At 39.8% G+C, this 16,966-nt stretch overlaps 1 long non-coding RNA gene across 1 annotated transcript in view; it reads left to right on the top strand.

Moving 5' to 3' along the window:
* Nucleotides 1–1,073: 1,073 nt before the first annotated feature.
* LOC146891572 (uncharacterized) overlaps nt 1,074–16,966 on the top strand; it is a 55,901-nt gene continuing 40,008 nt past the window's right edge. Inside the window, exon 1 of the long non-coding RNA XR_014997183.2 lies at nt 1,074–1,156. This is a non-coding gene — a long non-coding RNA (uncharacterized LOC146891572). The remainder of the gene's footprint in view (nt 1,157–16,966) is intronic.

A 16,966-nucleotide genomic window follows, 5' to 3' on the forward strand; every position in this document is an offset into this window, starting at 1 on the left:
AACTTGCCATATGTTGAAAGCAAAATGTGAAAAGTGACAAAATCTCTTAAGAATGTTTCTTTTGGGGGAGAACCAGGAGGTTCTTTAATGACATATATCACTAAGTATATTAATGATAAGTAAATTAATGATATATATCATTGTACATATATAGTAATTTTGAAAACATGTAAGCCTTTCAAGTTGTTTTCCCGCTGTGAAATAAAGGCAAGTGGTGTTTCAGAAGAAGAGGCTTTGTCGAATCTTAAACTGACAGTAAACTTTAATTTTAGAATATTTTTTAGGAAGAATACATCAAAGCGTGTGAAACTGGTGGTCAATTATATTATCATTAGTATAAGGCAGCACAGTGTTATCATTCTTCATAAAATGCCATGAAATAAGTATGTTAAGGAGATTTAATTATGTGCATGAGTGCGATAATAAAGGAAAATTGTGAGTTAATTGCTTTCCTTAGAGGGGCTATTAGAGATGCCAGTTGGCAGACGCCTAGCATTCTCATGATTCATCCTAAAGAAATATGCTGTTGGGCTGGTAGCACTGGAGATATTCTGGGAAAACCAGGAAGGAAAACCAGGCTTTCCTGGCACACATTTCCTGGAGCCCTTTATTTTCAGGCACGTGCCACTACTTCTGAGAAGCCTTCTCCAACTTCCCCAGCGTTATAACTCTGATGAGACCAAAATATTTTGTAGACATCTCTGGTATGTTTCTCTCCACATGGGATTTTAATTATCATTCCATGTAGTAGTGTGTGAGTCTCTGCTGCCAAACTAGGGGCACTTTTGAGTTATGGTTGCTTTATTCTTGCTCCTCCCTCACTGGGGCATTGGCCCACAAGATGCTCTTCGTTCAGGTTCTGGAGCGAGTCTGAGGTTTCTTCTCAGGCCCAGAGACAGGAGCTCAGAAACATGGATATGAGGCAGAGCTTCTTTGATTTCCCCCCCAGCTGCTCCTGAAACAACACCACTATATTTAGATTTGTCTAAAGAGCTTCAATCTGTTGACAAGTCCCGCCCCATTTTTATTTTCTCTAAAAGGAGAAATTTTCATTTCCTCTTCCTCACTTTTCGTCTCACTGGGAAAATATGAACAAGTCAGGTTTTGACGACTTAGGACTCAGCAGCACCCTGAGCCAAGATTTCACAGGGAAAAGGTGAGCTGTCTGAGGGGGATGGTTTACATGGTCACGAATACTCTGTGAACATGTCTTTGAATTCTGCAATTTGCTCGAGCATGTCACAGGTTTGGTTGGGTGTGACTAGGAGAGGAGAGACGTGAAGAGTTCTGCAAGCAGGGTCGAGCAGGGACACCTGTTCTAAACACAGCTTCCGGGACTCTCAGGTAACACATACAGCAACTTACTCACAAACACGTTTTTTCTTGTCTGTGGTGGTTTGGAGCTCCCATCTTCTCTGAAGGCAGTTATCTAGATGGTCCTCATCTGGGAAGAACTTGAATTGAGGTCAACAGCAGACAATCATCCTCAATATATATATTGTGTTTAGGAATTAGAATGGCAAAAATGAACTTCACTAGAGAACACATACACTTTTCATCACAGTGGAAGAAAGAAACATTTAAAATTTATTTAAAAATTAAAAAATAGAACACACGTTCCTTCATTAAAAATGAAAGGAATTAGAAGTTAATTCTTAGAATCAGTCCCAACCTTTCAGGTGGTAAAAAATGAAATAGCTGTTTAGAGAAAACCTGCTAGTTTTGAGAAGTGTGATGGAAAGTATTAATTAGAAGACAGAATAGGAAACTCAGTGCAGTGTTGGGTAGAAGCCCGGAGCTGTATGGACTGGTATAGCCTTGTTGGTAGTTATCATCCCTCTGAAAACAGATACCCAGGGTAGCACTTAAGGATGGAAAAAGATACAAATGTTATATACATACATGTACCAGGGTGTTTTGACTTCAAAGACATAGTGCCTAATTACTATGGAACTCTTGTATTTACCATGATCTGCTTCCTGGCCTCATGGCTCATTAGCTCAGGTATGTGTGTGTGTGTGTGTGTGTGTGTGTGTGTGTGTGTGTTAAAAGAAGTACAAGCTAGGGTCAAGACAGAAAATATAGAGTGAGAGAGATAGGCAGAGCTAGATATGGTGGCACAGGTCTGTATTCCCAGCCCTTGGGAGACTGAGACAGAATGAGGCAGACAAGCATACAGAATCACTTATCAGCGTGAGATCCCAGTTGGCTTTGGCTACGCATATACCCCTCTTCAAATAATGCACTTGGCACCCTGAAAACCTTATCCATACATACTATTCATGCACATCCTTTCTGAACAATGCAAGCTGTTAGCAGTCTACCACCCTCACCTTACTCCAGCTGAATGAACATCCCTTCTGAACAGTTAGAAAAGGTTTATCCTCCCCTTAACAACCATCAAAATTATCTTACATTCAATTTTGTGTCAGTTACATCTGGGTAGAGAGGCTGATTTGGTCTGAACTAGTTTTGTGTGCATGTTCAATTAAGCAAAAAGCAAACTGTGTTCTCAAACTGAACTTTTAGGGCAGAGAGTCTGTTTACCCTCTTATGACTATGCATGACTGGGTGTGTACACGGTTAAAATTAGATGCAATATGGGAAAGGACATGCCCTGTAGAAAAGAGGTTATATAATTTTAATTTGTCAGTCAATATGGAGAATTAATGAAACTGCAGCCTTAGTAATCAAACTCTGCCTTTTTAAAGAAAGAAAACCCAGGCAGTGACCTGGGACCCTTGAGTGCACTCACCCATGTGTCTGGCTGATGTGGGATTCCCCTCTGTGTACTGTGAATACCACTAGTTAATAAAGAAGCTGCTTTGGGCCTATTGCAGTGCAGGGTATGACAAGATGGGAGTTCCAAGCAGAGAGAAGAGAATTAGGCAGAGTTGAAGAGAAGTCATGTAGCCACCACAGGAGATAGATGTATGATGCAGGATGGCCACAACCTGTGACCGAAATGCCACAACCACGTGGTAAAACACAGACTAATAAAAATGAGTTAATTTAAGATATAAGAGCTAGTTAACAATACACATAAGCTAATAGGCTAAGCAGTGTTTTAATTAATACAGTTTATGTGTAATTATTTTGGGTCTGGGTGGCTGGGAAATGAATGAGTGGCCTCCATCTACATCTAGCTGCTACATTTGATGCTGTTTTTGACTTGCTTTTTCTTTTGCTTTGAATAAAGTTAACTTACTACTTTTGTATTCTATGTCACCCTTTATTTCTATTCTTTACTAAGAGGTCAGGAACCTGAAAACTTTTGAGAGGGATCTTGGTCACCAGTAGCAGGAGGATCATTCTGAGGGAGAGGGAGAATGAAGGGGAAAGTGAGGAAGGGAGGGAGGAGGAGAGAAAGGGGAAGGATGAGCAGGACGTGTAAAGAAGGGGAGGGGAAAGGAGAAGGGAAATGTAGATTTTTTTCTTTTAACTCTTTACTCTTTGTGGGCCTGCCACTGAATTCCCAAATAAACACACAGAGACTTATTCTTTCTTATGAATGCCCAGCCTTAGTGTGGCTTGTTTCTAGCCAACTTCTTTTTAACTTAAATTATTCCATCTAGTTTTTTAGTATATCATTGAGTCATTAACTCAGTTCTGGGCTGGATTCTATCTAGTCTTGTTAAATCAGATCCCTATGTTTTAATTCTGTTAAGATTTCTGCTGCTTGTAACTAAAACTGTTTCTAATTTACACGTTTTTCTAATACAGACCTGCAATAGTCTGAAATTTTCTTTTCCAAAATTTATGCTAAGACTTAATCCCCAAAGTCATATGTTAATGCCATTTGAAGGTAAAACCTTTGTGAGGATAATTAGGATCAGACACGATAACCCAGGTGAGGTCCCATGATGTAGTCAATAGCCAAAGAAGAAGAATAGGAAGGAGAAGGAGGATGAAGAGAAACAGTAGTAGTGGAAGAAGAAAAAGGAGATGATGAGGAGGATGAGGTAGAGGATGCTGATGAGAGGACACATGGCCGAGCACAGGTGATGTCTTCCCATGTGGTTCTCTGGCATGTTCTGATACAGCAAGAAGAACGGAAGACACTGACACAATGTTTCCAGAATTGTAAGAAGTATATTGATTTTCTGTAGATATTATCTAACCTTAGGTACTCAGTTACAGCAAGAGAAAAGAATGCACAGAATTATATTATTTGCTTATATATGTTTGCTTCTTATAACTTTCTAGTTTCTCATTATAGAAGCTCCTACACAGTAATTAAACAGTTCAGAGGCTGGAGAGATGGCTTAGGGGTTCAGAGCAGTAGCTGCTCATTCAGAAGACTGGAGTTCCACTCCCCCTACCTACACAGTGACTCACACCTGTCTAGAACTCCAGCTACAGGGAATCTTCTGGTATCCACAGACGCTGCACACACGTGGTGTGCAGATACACATGCAGGGAAAATCTCTTTATATATAAAATAAAAATAAATAAATATTGAGAAGCAATTTAGCCAAATACAAGATGGCTTCATCTAATGAGTTTAATAATTAAGACATTTGGATGTTACCTTAAGGAAACTAAACATAGATTAATTTAGCACTAATAAAGATTTATTATTAGTTCCAGGCTCATTACCCCTAACCCAGACGTAACATCTAGCTTAGTTATTATTTTTCTATTTTGGGTTAATGTCAGTATCCAGAGCAAATCTTGAGATGATGACATCTGTAGGTGAGCTCCTTACATAAAGCAATAACATATTCCAGTATATTTAAACAGCTAAAGCATTGGTAAAGGGCAAATGGGAGGGTAAATGCTGGAAAAACAGGATCCACAAATAACCAGTTGCTGACTCAAGATATCTGTGGCAAAGGGATGCTGACCCAGGGTCACAGTCCTTTCTCCACCCTGCTTTGTTCTTGAGTGAAGACAAGGGCGTAGAATAACCCCAGGGGTGGTAGGGTACTGAGCAGGAGGAAAATCGGTGAAAGGCTGAAACATGCTTACTAAAGAGAGAACAAGACTCTACATATTTGGACCTCCAGTGTATGTGTATTTTCTCAAGGAGTGCTTACTCATTACCCGCGAATGCCTGGCATCGGCACAGTAAATACAGTACTGAGCTCCCCAGTGCTGGTGCTGAGACAACAGCTGTTCTCGGGCCAGCACGTTCTCATTCTGAATGAAAGCAGCTTCAAGAGTTTGAGTCTTAGAGGCAGGCTATCACTCAGTGACTGAGAGCCAGCTGCACAGGCCTCCAGTACAGTTTATGCTTTTTCAGCCCCCCCCCCCCTTTGGCATGCCTACAAACCAATGAAGTGCTTTTCCTGAAATGGCAATCATGATTAAGTCCATTAGCTGGAAACCAAAATGTTTTCCTAATTGTTTAAAGTCTCATCGTCAAAAGGACGTTACCACTGATTGGAAAAGGAGGAGGAAACAGTCTCAAGTTCATGATGCTTTTCCTTTTTATAAACAAAGTCAGATGAGACCAACATTCTCAAAATTCTCAGATTGGCTTTTCTATGTTTCTGGCAGTTTCTTGTCTGGGTTATTTTGTGCCCAATAATTCTGTTTTGTTTATTACATTTGTTGATTATATTTTCCTTCCTCTTCAACCTCTGTTATCATAGTTTTGTATCTTTGATTTTTTTCAACAGTTTATTAGCTTCCGGTATATTTTTTAAACACAAGATCTCAAAACCATTTTTATTTTTGATCTGTTTGTTAAAAATATTAATTGACTGATATCAGTCACAATGGTGCAGACTAATAATCTAAGCACTCTGGTGGCAGAGACAGGAGAAACAGATGTTGAAAACCATCCTCAGCTGTATATAGATTTTGTGGTTGTCCTAAGCAACAAGATACCACGATCTAAAAAAAAAAAATGTTAGTTGCTTTACTCCATGGATTTGGCCCTCTTTCCTTCTTTTCTGAGTAGCTATATCAGTTCTTTTGAAGTATGAACTTCCTTTTTCAATTATGTTTTTCTTTTATTTTTGAGAATTTTATACATGTATAAAATGAAATATGATTATATCCATTCTCCATTTCCCTCTTACAGATCCTCCTCTTAAATCATGACATGACCTCGTACCGACATCATGTCCTTTGATTTTCATATTTTTATAACAAGCTATGTCCAATTAGTGCTGCCCATAAGTGTATGGGAGTGGGGCTACTGACTTGAGAGTGGGAAACCTGCCAGTGGACACATCCTCCAAAAAGAACGAGTGTTCTTCCCACAGCAATTATCAGCTCCTAGTAGGTCCTCAGTAAGGGATGGGGCCTGGAAGTTATTGCTATCTCTGCTGGAAGTTTGGACTGGCTTGATCTTATGCTGCTCTTGTGCAGGTAACCACGGCCGCTGTGAGCTCAAGAGTGTGATAGTCATGTGAGGTCGAGAAAAAACTCATTTCATAGTACCCCTCCTCATCCTCCTCTTCCATTCTTTCTGCCCCCATTTCTGAGATGGCCCCTGGACTTTATTATGTGTGGCAGCTGGTATAGAGGGCTCAGCCTCTTACTCTTAGCACTTTGACCATTTGGTGTCTACACTGACCGCTAGTCCCCACACAAAAAAAGTCTGAAACCCTAACTGAACTACATTATGGCTTTACCTATGTGTCCCTAGTTACTAAAACAATGAATAGATCTTAGTTGGAGCTATGAATGTTTCTCAAATTAATGAACAATCTGGATGCTTTTTGTATTTTATAAAACAATTCACTTTAACCACATAAACACACCTAAATAAAAGCCTTTTAAAATGGAAGATTTTGTTATGTGCCTTATTGGGTAAATCATTGCTTTTTAAAATGGATCAGAAGTGTTGCATAAATGTAAGGACAAGGAGAAAGATTGTTTTATTTACAACCTGATATGAGTCCCAATATTTATGGCAGTAACTAATATAATATGCTTTTAAACTTTGATATTTCCCAAAGGGACCAATGTGTATAGTGAAGGATTTTGTGTCATAATATGGCTATACTTTTTACACTAAATTAATTGCATTGGACCCATAAAAACCTTCAGATAGGATACTCCTCATTGAGGATATTCTGACAGATTTGAGAAAAGAGATTGAACAGCCACAGGCTGGGTTTAATCATATTGTACATGAGTAGGCAACAGTTACAGCCTCTTTATTAATTACACAGCTTACTACATGGAGACAAATCATTGTATTTGATACTATGAAATTTAACTTCATTTGATGATTATGATTAAGCACATACCCTTAGGTTTGGCATTTCTTTTCCATGGAGTTGACATTTGGGTATTGTCAGGAGGGTTTTTTTTTTTTTAAGTGCTTTGAATTACTGGTTGGATTCACTGCCAAAACAGTTGAATGTGTAAATCGGGATAGATCTCCTGATTCCTGTTAAGCAGTGGCTAGGAAGGAGAATGGCCACTTACCACACTGCTCATCATAGTGAAAATTAGAGGGGCGTCACTGTGATTCTTACTATTTTGAATGTTTAGTTGTTAATACAGAATGTCGTATGTGCCTGTGATTATTTTTGTGATTTAAGTACTTGATACTCCTTCAGTTAAGTAAAACTACAAAGATGAGTTGGGTATCTAGTTCCTAGAAGCAACCCATGGACAGCAGAATAGTCTACAAAGATTCAGTGAGGTAGTTTGATAATTATGTGATTATAGTTGGAGAGAATTTGTCTAGAGTGACAATATCATGTACAGATTCCTTGGAGTCAGGAATGAGCATGCAGAACTGGCTAAAATAAGGAATTCTTCCCTTTGCTTTTGAGGTCCACTTTATTTGGTGATGCATGAATGAATTTTCGTTGTTGTTGTTACATTGGCTTTTTTCTTTTCCAGCTTTGTCTGAGTTTCTCAGTATGGCCATTTGCTTGAAGGCAGAGATCATGTATCAATCCATAATATATAACAGGAAACCAGTAGGCTCCCCAGGCTTCTAGGATTGAATCAGGAAGCCTGGTATTATCTTTTAGTTTGGTAATGAAAAAGTGTGCCAGGATGAATTAGAAAGTAAGTTGTGAGAACTTTCTCTGAGCACAGAACAAGATGTTACTTTGGAAGTGGGCATCCTGCCTGAGAGCGACACTTCTAGGGTTGTTTGCATGTGGATGTGAATCAGGCCAAACCAGGCAGTACGTCCTGGCTGCTTGCCATCTTCTGCCATGCTGTCAGTGCTCAGTAACCCAGTTCAGACTAACAGAAAGTCTATGACATAGGCACTAATGCTGTGCTCATTCTGCACACAAAGAAACAGACATGTGTTAAACAGAGTAAGAGGTAGAACTGGTATTTGATTCCAGAAAGGCATATGCTCATAGAAGCTGACTTAAAGTTCTCACCACACATCATAGAACACACCTCCAAGTACCAAAGTAATTCAAAAGCTTTTATTCCAGATAAATATCTTAAGCATCATTTTTTTAAAATATGCTTTTAATGGAAATAGAATTACATTATTCCCCCCTCCCATTTCCTTCCTTTAGTCCCTCCCAGGTACCTTCCTGTCAATGTCTCCCATCCCCCACAGTTGATAGCCTCTTTTTTTGATTATTATTGTTTCATACAGACACACATACATATACAAATGCACACACACACACACACACACACACTTGTGCACACTCACACACACACACATACACACCGAGTTATACACAAATACCCCTCATCAAAGAAGCTTCTCTTTCCAGCAAATGGAGACCATCATAGAAAACCACAACTGCACACAATGCTGAGATCAACAGATCGTTAACAGTCACGCCCCAGTAGAGACATCTGTACCATAGCTTCTGTAACTGTGATGAAGGAAACATTACAGAAGAGAGGACAGAAAGATTGTAAGAGCCAGGATACCAGGAAGCTTTCTGTGAAAAAGCATCGGTTATAGGCTATTATTTTAAGATGTGATATATTTGCTTATGCTGTGGATCATTTGCTTGAATGATGCAAGGATGTGTCACATTCTTTTATGTTGCATTTGTTTAACTCTGTGAAGCTGTGTTACTTTGTCCAAAGCACCTGATTTTTTCTAAAAAAGAGCTGAACCTTTATAACACGGCAGGAGAAAGAAGGAGCAGGGCTGGCAGGCAGAGATAATAAGTAAGAGAAACCTGGGAGGCATGATCTAGGAGCAAGAGAAAGAGGAGGACTTAAGGGGCTAGCCATCCAGTTACACATCCGGTCATGGAGTAAGAAGGATAGAAAGATATGCAGAAATAGAGAAAGATAAAAACCTAAAGGTAAAAGATAGATGGAATAATTTTGGTTTAAAAAAACTAGCAAGAATCAAGCTAAGGCTGGACATTTATAAGCAAAAATAAGCCTCTTTGTGATTTATTTGGGAGTTTGGTGGTAGCCCCCCTCCCCCAGAGAGTCAAAGAACCAAGAGTAGAAAAACCCAACAAGAAAAATCGCTCCTAGAAATGACTGAAACAATGGTAATATCAATGGGCATGCAAATGTGAAAGGAGGAAAATTTCATGGGGTTCTACCCCTAGAACAAGAACTTTAGGCCACTAAAAACCTGCTAGGAGAAGGAGATTTAGCCTCTCCCAGGGGCGAGGCCATTTATTTGTTGTCCAGTGCAAACTGGTCAGCCCTGAAAGCATATACACACAACGCAGAAACAGACTTGAGCAGGAGGAACAATTTTTTTTAAAGGTAGAATATTATCAGATGGGGGAAGCTGAATAGCTATAGAACTTCTGTGTATATAAATAATGCACTTATTTTACTTATTTGCTTTATGTTTATCATAATAGCAGTGTCCTAACTCCTACAGCCTGCACATGTGTAGGACAAAAAGAAGCTAGGCTACAGATGTAGTTAAAATTTCTCATCAACCCACCTTAAAATCGGAAGATTATCTTGGATTATTCAAGTGGATTAAACTCATCACAAGGATCCTTATAAGAGGGACGAGGAGTCAAATGAAGAATCAATGCTAGAATCAAGAAAGATGACAGCCACTTGGCTGGCTATACAGGCTTTAAAGATGGAAGGAGTCCTAAATCTGGCAAGGTAAGAGTCCTCTATAAGATGGACAAGGCAAAGAAATGGATTTGGCCCCTAGGACATTCAAAAGCATCACAACTCTACTGACTTCTTGTTTTCAGTCTAGCAAGACTTGTCAGACTTCTGACCTGAAGAATTACATCATTTTTGATAGAGTTATTGCAGAGTTATCCATTCATTAGCATCATGAGTATCGGGCAGCTGGGGCCATCGGTAACTGAACTGCAGTCAGGACTGCAACCCTGTGTAGACACTACACATTTCACATTATTTTCTGCACAAAGAGGGAATTTGCTACAGTGGACATGGAACCAGTGGCTTATTCTAGTGGGACTATTTTATACATGTTTATTTTGTCCAAGTAAGGTTAAATACTAGAAGCGATTAATGGCTGAGCCTTGGAAAACCGGAGGATAAGGATGGTGATTCCCTGTTTGGTGTCCTGAATCACTAGAGGAGCGATGGAATTTTGGGGACTGCATTACAGCAATAGTGTTCTAAGGATCACGTAACAAGGTTTAGCATAAGATGGAAGAAAGGATTTTTCATGCCACCCCAGCACCAAGTCTGGCAGTATTCTAGAACCAGAGGATTAGGATAGCTTTCTTTTTGGTGGGGGGCATGGACATTAGAGTCCCTGAACTTGACACCTTTTGGAGTAGTAGCTGCTGAACACCATCAAGAAACCCTGTAGGCATGGTTACACAACACACCCATAGATATCTTCTGATACTTATGCATACTCCCTACACTGTAAATAAGAATATATCATGTAAATATTAAAAGAAATTACTGTCAGTCAGATGAGCCAGGCCTGAATCATTGATAATTATGGTATCACTATCAAAATAGACTTTTCCTATCTTTATTAATCAGTCAATAACATTTATTAAACAATTCCTGTGTACCAGGCAGTGTGCTCTGTGCTTCACATGTGTTTCCTCATTAATTTTCAACAACTGTGAACTAGATTTCCCCTAAGCTTACAGTCTGTAAATGCTTTCAGGTCCAGGTGGAAACTGTGGGCATCAGACACTGTGACAAAGATTCTTATGTTAGGGGGCATTAGCACAGATGACCGAGAGCCTCTCAGTCTGGTAACCAAGACGTCATCGGCTCAGAAGCAACTGCCACCCCACACATTTGGGGCATCTGCCCATGCCTTCCAGGGGCCGCACAAAACTCACCGTGCTCTCTCCCATCAGAGTGGTAGTTGGTACCTTAGACATTGTGAAGTGAGCTGTCGCATGCTGGGTTTGCTGTACCCAGTGATGCTCAGAATGGCACTGCTGTGTCTTCTGCACTCTGTGGCCACAATTAACAAGGTCATAAAGAAAATCAAAGGTCCATAGACTCTTACATTGTGTTGAAAATCTAAGGTTTTTCTAAGTTAGAGATTTGTAATTGATCTTTTAACTTTTTATCACAATCTTCTCTGAACTACAATAAGAGCTTTGAATGGAAACTTTGTACCACCCAGGTGTCTTGCAGCATACATGATATGTCAACACTTAGTAATACTTGGCCAATTTTAATTGCAGAAATATACTACTCAACTCTTTATTGATTCATCAGTAATTTTTCTGAGGGGCCAGAAATCATTCTAAGTGATTAAAAAAACCAATTATAAAGTCCTGAAAAAACACTCATATTAGTAAGTAAGCCAGGTCAATGTGCTGTTAGTGCTATAATGAGATAAGAGCACAAATGGTGACATAGAAGATGAGCAGCTTTCAGAGCCAGAGGTGTCACATGAAAGTTACAGCTCACCTGGGCTTCGAGAAATGGGATTTCACTAAACAAAGAAGAGAGAAATAGTGTTCTGTGTAGGGCAGTGATGTACGCTGTGACTTTGTTCTGTGAAGTGAACACTGCATTACAGAACCACTGCTTTAGTAGAACAGGGCTGGGGATTGTATCTAACCGAGTTGGACTGGTATGCAGTTATGTGTGAAAGGCAAATGGTAAATGCTTGTTTGTAACAAGCAACTGGTATTAGAGCGAGGCTCTCACACAGGAGTTAAGCTCAAGATTTTGTCTGAGTATATCTCACCCTTTAATTTCAAGTAATAGGTAATTATTGACATAGGGACTCTCTGGGAGTAAGTTCAAATTCAGATGGACTATAACACCTTGGAGGAAAGCATTTCAGACAGTTAAAAGACGAGGCGAGGTGGGACTGCAAACCGGGCCAACCACATTGGAAATCTGTGTGAAGAATTCTTGAAGAGCTAAAAAGAAATGACCCAGATAAACCATCCCTTTGGTATATGCCCAAAGGGGACATCCTTCCCTCACAGATACTACTCAGTCATATTGATTGCTGTGCTGATCCCAATAGCTAGGAAATGAGAACAACATAAATGTCTGTCAACCAAGAAATGATAATGGAGATGTGGCACATATACCCTAGAATAGAATATTATTCAGCTATAAAGGAGAATGAAATAATGAACTTTGCAAGTAAAGTTCCAGGATGGAACTGGAAAAGACTGATGTGGGATTTTTCTCTGTATACTGGGACTACCATCGATAAATAAAGGAACTGCTTTGGGCCTAAGGGGGAACAGAGCTAGGCAGGGAAAACTAAGCTGAATGCTGGGAGAAAGAAGGCCAAGTTAGAGAGAAGCCATGGAGCCTCCACCAGAGACAGACACACTGAAACTTTGATGGTACGCCATGACTTGGTGGTGGTGCACAGATTAATGGAGATTGACTAAATTAATATGTAAGAGCTAGCCAATAAGAAATTAGAGCTCATGGGCCAAGCAATGATTTAAATAATATAGCTTCTGTGTGATTATTTCAGGCCTGAGCAGCCGGAAATCAACAAGCGCCTCATTACAACAGAAGACCACATGCCATAAGGTAACCTGGACCTAAAACAATGCAGTATGTTCTTTCTACATTTGTGGTTTCTAGCTCAAAATCTTCAGTTGTGCATAAATATCTTGGAATAACTAAAGAAACCAAGAAGTAAAAAGAGACAATTACTGGAGTCTAGGGGTGTGAGGAAACAATAGAGGGTTTGCAGGGTACAAGATGGGGCAAATGGGCTCACCTATAAAGGAGGAGGGGGATAAATATAGAAGGAGGAGAAGAAGAAGAAGAAGAAGAAGAAGAAGAAGAAGAAGAAGAAGAAGAAGAAGAAGAAGAAGAAGAAGAAGAAGAGAGAACAGTAAAACAACAAAAAAGATGTTTGAAAAAGTTGTAAGGAATCCTATTATTAACTATCTACCTAAAGAAAACTGTAAGACATGCAAGTCTGTGTCTATATATATATATATATACACACATATATGCATGATTTATATGCAATGTGTGTATACACACATACACACATATGCATGATTTCAATGAACTTTTCTCATTTGAACTGACAATGCTCCCTCCAAGAGCCTGACAAAAAAAACCCAAATACAAGACATGAGAAGCCCTCTTCTGAGTTTGGCCAGCATTGTCTAAGAGACTCCCCAAAGCTACAGTCTATTGCTATTACGTCTCCAGAGGTAAGTCCCTATTAATGATGGCACCATGCACTTCAGAAACAAGGGCCATAGATCTGAGACAGAACTGACTTGAACGCCTCCTCCAGTGGACAAGTTTTCATGGTACCAGAAGGTGCCATGAAAGCTTCCAAAGGAGGGAAGCAACCAACAGGCCTCCCCAGCTATGATGCTTGTGTACCACAATTGCCACCATGTTACAATAATCCCAAGGGAGCAGAAGTAGCTTGTCTACTTTGATGGTAACCAGCAGCTCTCTAATTGGACTTAAAACCCACTCAACAAGAGGGAAGTCATGCCTGTTGGAAATCTAGCCAACTGACTATCCAGGGCTAGTGAAGTCATGGATCTTGTAGGAGAACCTACAACTGTCCCTTTACTAAACCAGCATAATCTCTACCTACATTATAATTATCTGTCCTTATAAACCCAGGTAAGTGTAGTCCTTGCCCCTTATCCAAGAAACTTCTCTTTGCTATAGACTAGAAAAAGACAAGATCTCCTGAGTAAATTGGGAGCATGGGGACCTTGGAAGAGAATTGTAGGGGAGGGGAGAGGGAAAGAGGAGAGCAGAGAAAAATGTAGAGCTCAATAAAAATCAATAAAAAATAAAAAAGAAAGTCACACTAATCAATGTGCAAACTTGTGTAACCTAATCCCAACGAATACATGTATAAAAAACTCAAGGATCTAAGATGAAGGAACATTGAAGAAAAAGGGACGGAAAGACTGGAGAAGTCAGAGGATCAGGAAGTTTGCTGTGAGATTGTGTCTCCTAGTAAAGTCAGAAGCAGCAGTCACAGAATTCTCACCAACATGACTGCCTGAGCGTGAGATGAACAAGGGTGATGCCAATAGACATCATTCCATGCTTGGGTGGCAAGGGGGACCTTGAGAGACCTCAACCCTGCGCAAAGAACTACAGGCAACAAAGGACACACGTAAGCAGGAGAAATAGTCTTTTCCAGTGGACAACACACTAGTTGGTTATCAAATACTAAGTGATAAATTCTGAAACCTATTTACAAGTGACATTCTATAGACTGAACATGTTGTATTTATATATTTAAGAATACACACACACACACATACACACACTTATGTAACAACTATTAAAAGGGGAGGCCATGAATTTGAAAGAGAGCAAGGAGGGTTCTTTGGGAGAGTTTGGATGGAGGAAAGGGAAGGGGGAAATTGTGGATTTACATTATCATCTCAAAAAATAATAGAAAGAATTTTTAAAAATCCCGGTTTAAATTCAACGCTCTGAGCTCTCTTGTTTTAAGTAGCAGAACAGTAGTCCTTTGGTGAAGATAGTGATTGATTCAAATGGTAGAGTTTGTACTGGTTGGTTTTGTGCGTCAACTTGACAAAAGCTAGGGCTAACAGAGGGGAAGCAGCCTCAATTGAGGAATTGCCTTCATGAGACCCAGCTGTAAGGCATTTTCTCAACTAGTGATCAAGGTTGGAGGGCCCACTTCGTGCTGGGTGGTTCTGTAAGAAAACAGGTTGAGCAAGCCAGGGGAAGCAAGCTGGTAAACAGTTTCCTTCCATGGTCTCTGCCTCAGCTACTACCTCCAGGATCCTGCCCTGCTTGAGTTTCTGTCCTGACTTCCTCTAGTGATGAACTATTATCTGGAGGTGTCAGTCAAATAAACTTTTTCCTCCCCTCTTTGCTTTTCGACCATGCTGTTTTGTCACGGCAGTAGACAGCATAACTAAGACAGAGACACTCATTTAGAGAGCCCAGAACGTCCACACACCTTCTCTGGGCCATCCTGTGCTCCCTGATTTCCAATTGAAGGATTTCCATCGCCCCATGCATTTCTAGTATAAAATCTAGACTTGTACCACATCTATTTTTCAGCAGCTTTTTTTCTGATAACTTTACTGGGACATGTTTCTGAAGTTTGAAAATTGAGCCTGGATTTTAGTGGAGACTTATCTGGAAACTCAACTGATCAAAAGGAGAGAGAACATTTCAGAACCTCGGCTTTTGTCATATAAGTTTCCGACCAGACCAGGATTCAGAACTCTGTGTTCAGAGGTATCTCAGATAAGCTCAGTATCTCTAGGTACCCGTCATTTTAGCTGCTCATTAAGAGAGTAGGAGCAGGTGATGAGCAATTCCCTGAAACTAGATAGACGCAGAGTACAGTGAAACCATCCCTTCTTCTCACACCATTTGCTGGGAGTTTATTTTAAAAAGTATATAGCCCGACACTAATTGTGAGTGAAATAAGACATCAAAAGAACCTTCCTAATTAACTTAAATAGTGATCATTACCATCAGAAAATGAGTCATTCCGAAAACACATGTAATTGCACTCTTCCTGTATTATGGGAAGAAGCCCAGAGACTGTAGAGCTGCGTTATGGGGGAGGAAAAGAGTAGACGATGGTGACACTCATCATAACGAAGAAATGGGCTTTGCTACTGCCGGCTGTGGCATGTGACATGTGCCCGAGTGAATACAAAGCGTTTGAGAACCAGGAGGTTGGCAGGATGTCCTGTAATTTCATTCCTGCGTGACAAAAATGAAACCAAGGTAGTAGAAATTGTGATACTAGTATTAAGGGGAACCATTGAAACTTAGGGCCCCAAAGCTAGGCAAATCTGTTAGAGAGACTTGGGTTTCTCTTCAGGGGCATTTCCCATTCTCTTCGATGCTTCTCCTTGTATGGTTTTCTTTTCAAAACCTTTCTTCAAGAGGTAGGAGAAGACTGTTGTTACCCATTTATCTCTGTGTGGATATAAATAACTGCACATCATTTAGAGGATAGTTGAACATTAATTATTTCACCTAAATACAAGAACTCTGTGTTTTTTTTTTCTTAGAAGAATTGTAGAAATTAGTATAAAAAGAGGAAGGTGGAAGAGACTATAATTTTTTTGGTGCATAAAAATTCCCATCTTGGCATGCTGGGACAAGACAGAACAGCCGAGAACAGCTGAAACGGCAGAGAGCAGGGGAATCTCTGAGTGGTGTTGAATATGAAGGTCTGCTTTACAAAGTTAACTAAAAGGATCAATTTATGAAGTGCATCCTGTATTTTTGGAAAAATTGAAGATGGCTATCTAAAGATTAATGATGATCAGAGTTGTCATTTTACTTCAATCCAAGCAATAAAAAGTAATTTTGATGTTATTGCCTATTAAAATATCACCTTAGGTAGCATTTTTGTGTGTGTTTGTATTATTATTATTGTTGTTGTTATTGTTGTTTTGCTATGGGATTTAGCTATGCTTTCAGGTCTTGAACTTCTGGGCTCAAGTCATCTTCCAACCTCAGCTTCTTGAGTAGTTTGGGCTACAGGCATATGCCACCATACCTAGAGTTAGGGATTTTTGATAGTTTTTATTTTAAGTTAAATTTTATTGTATGTGCATGGGTGTTTTGCCTTAATGTTTGTCTGTGTACCATGTTTGGGCCTATGGAGAGTTGAAAAGGTCATCAGTTCCTCTGGAACTTA

This window comes from Myodes glareolus, chromosome 15, assembly GCF_982192425.1.
Source record: "Myodes glareolus chromosome 15, mMyoGla1.1, whole genome shotgun sequence".
Lineage (NCBI taxonomy): Eukaryota > Metazoa > Chordata > Mammalia > Rodentia > Cricetidae > Myodes > Myodes glareolus.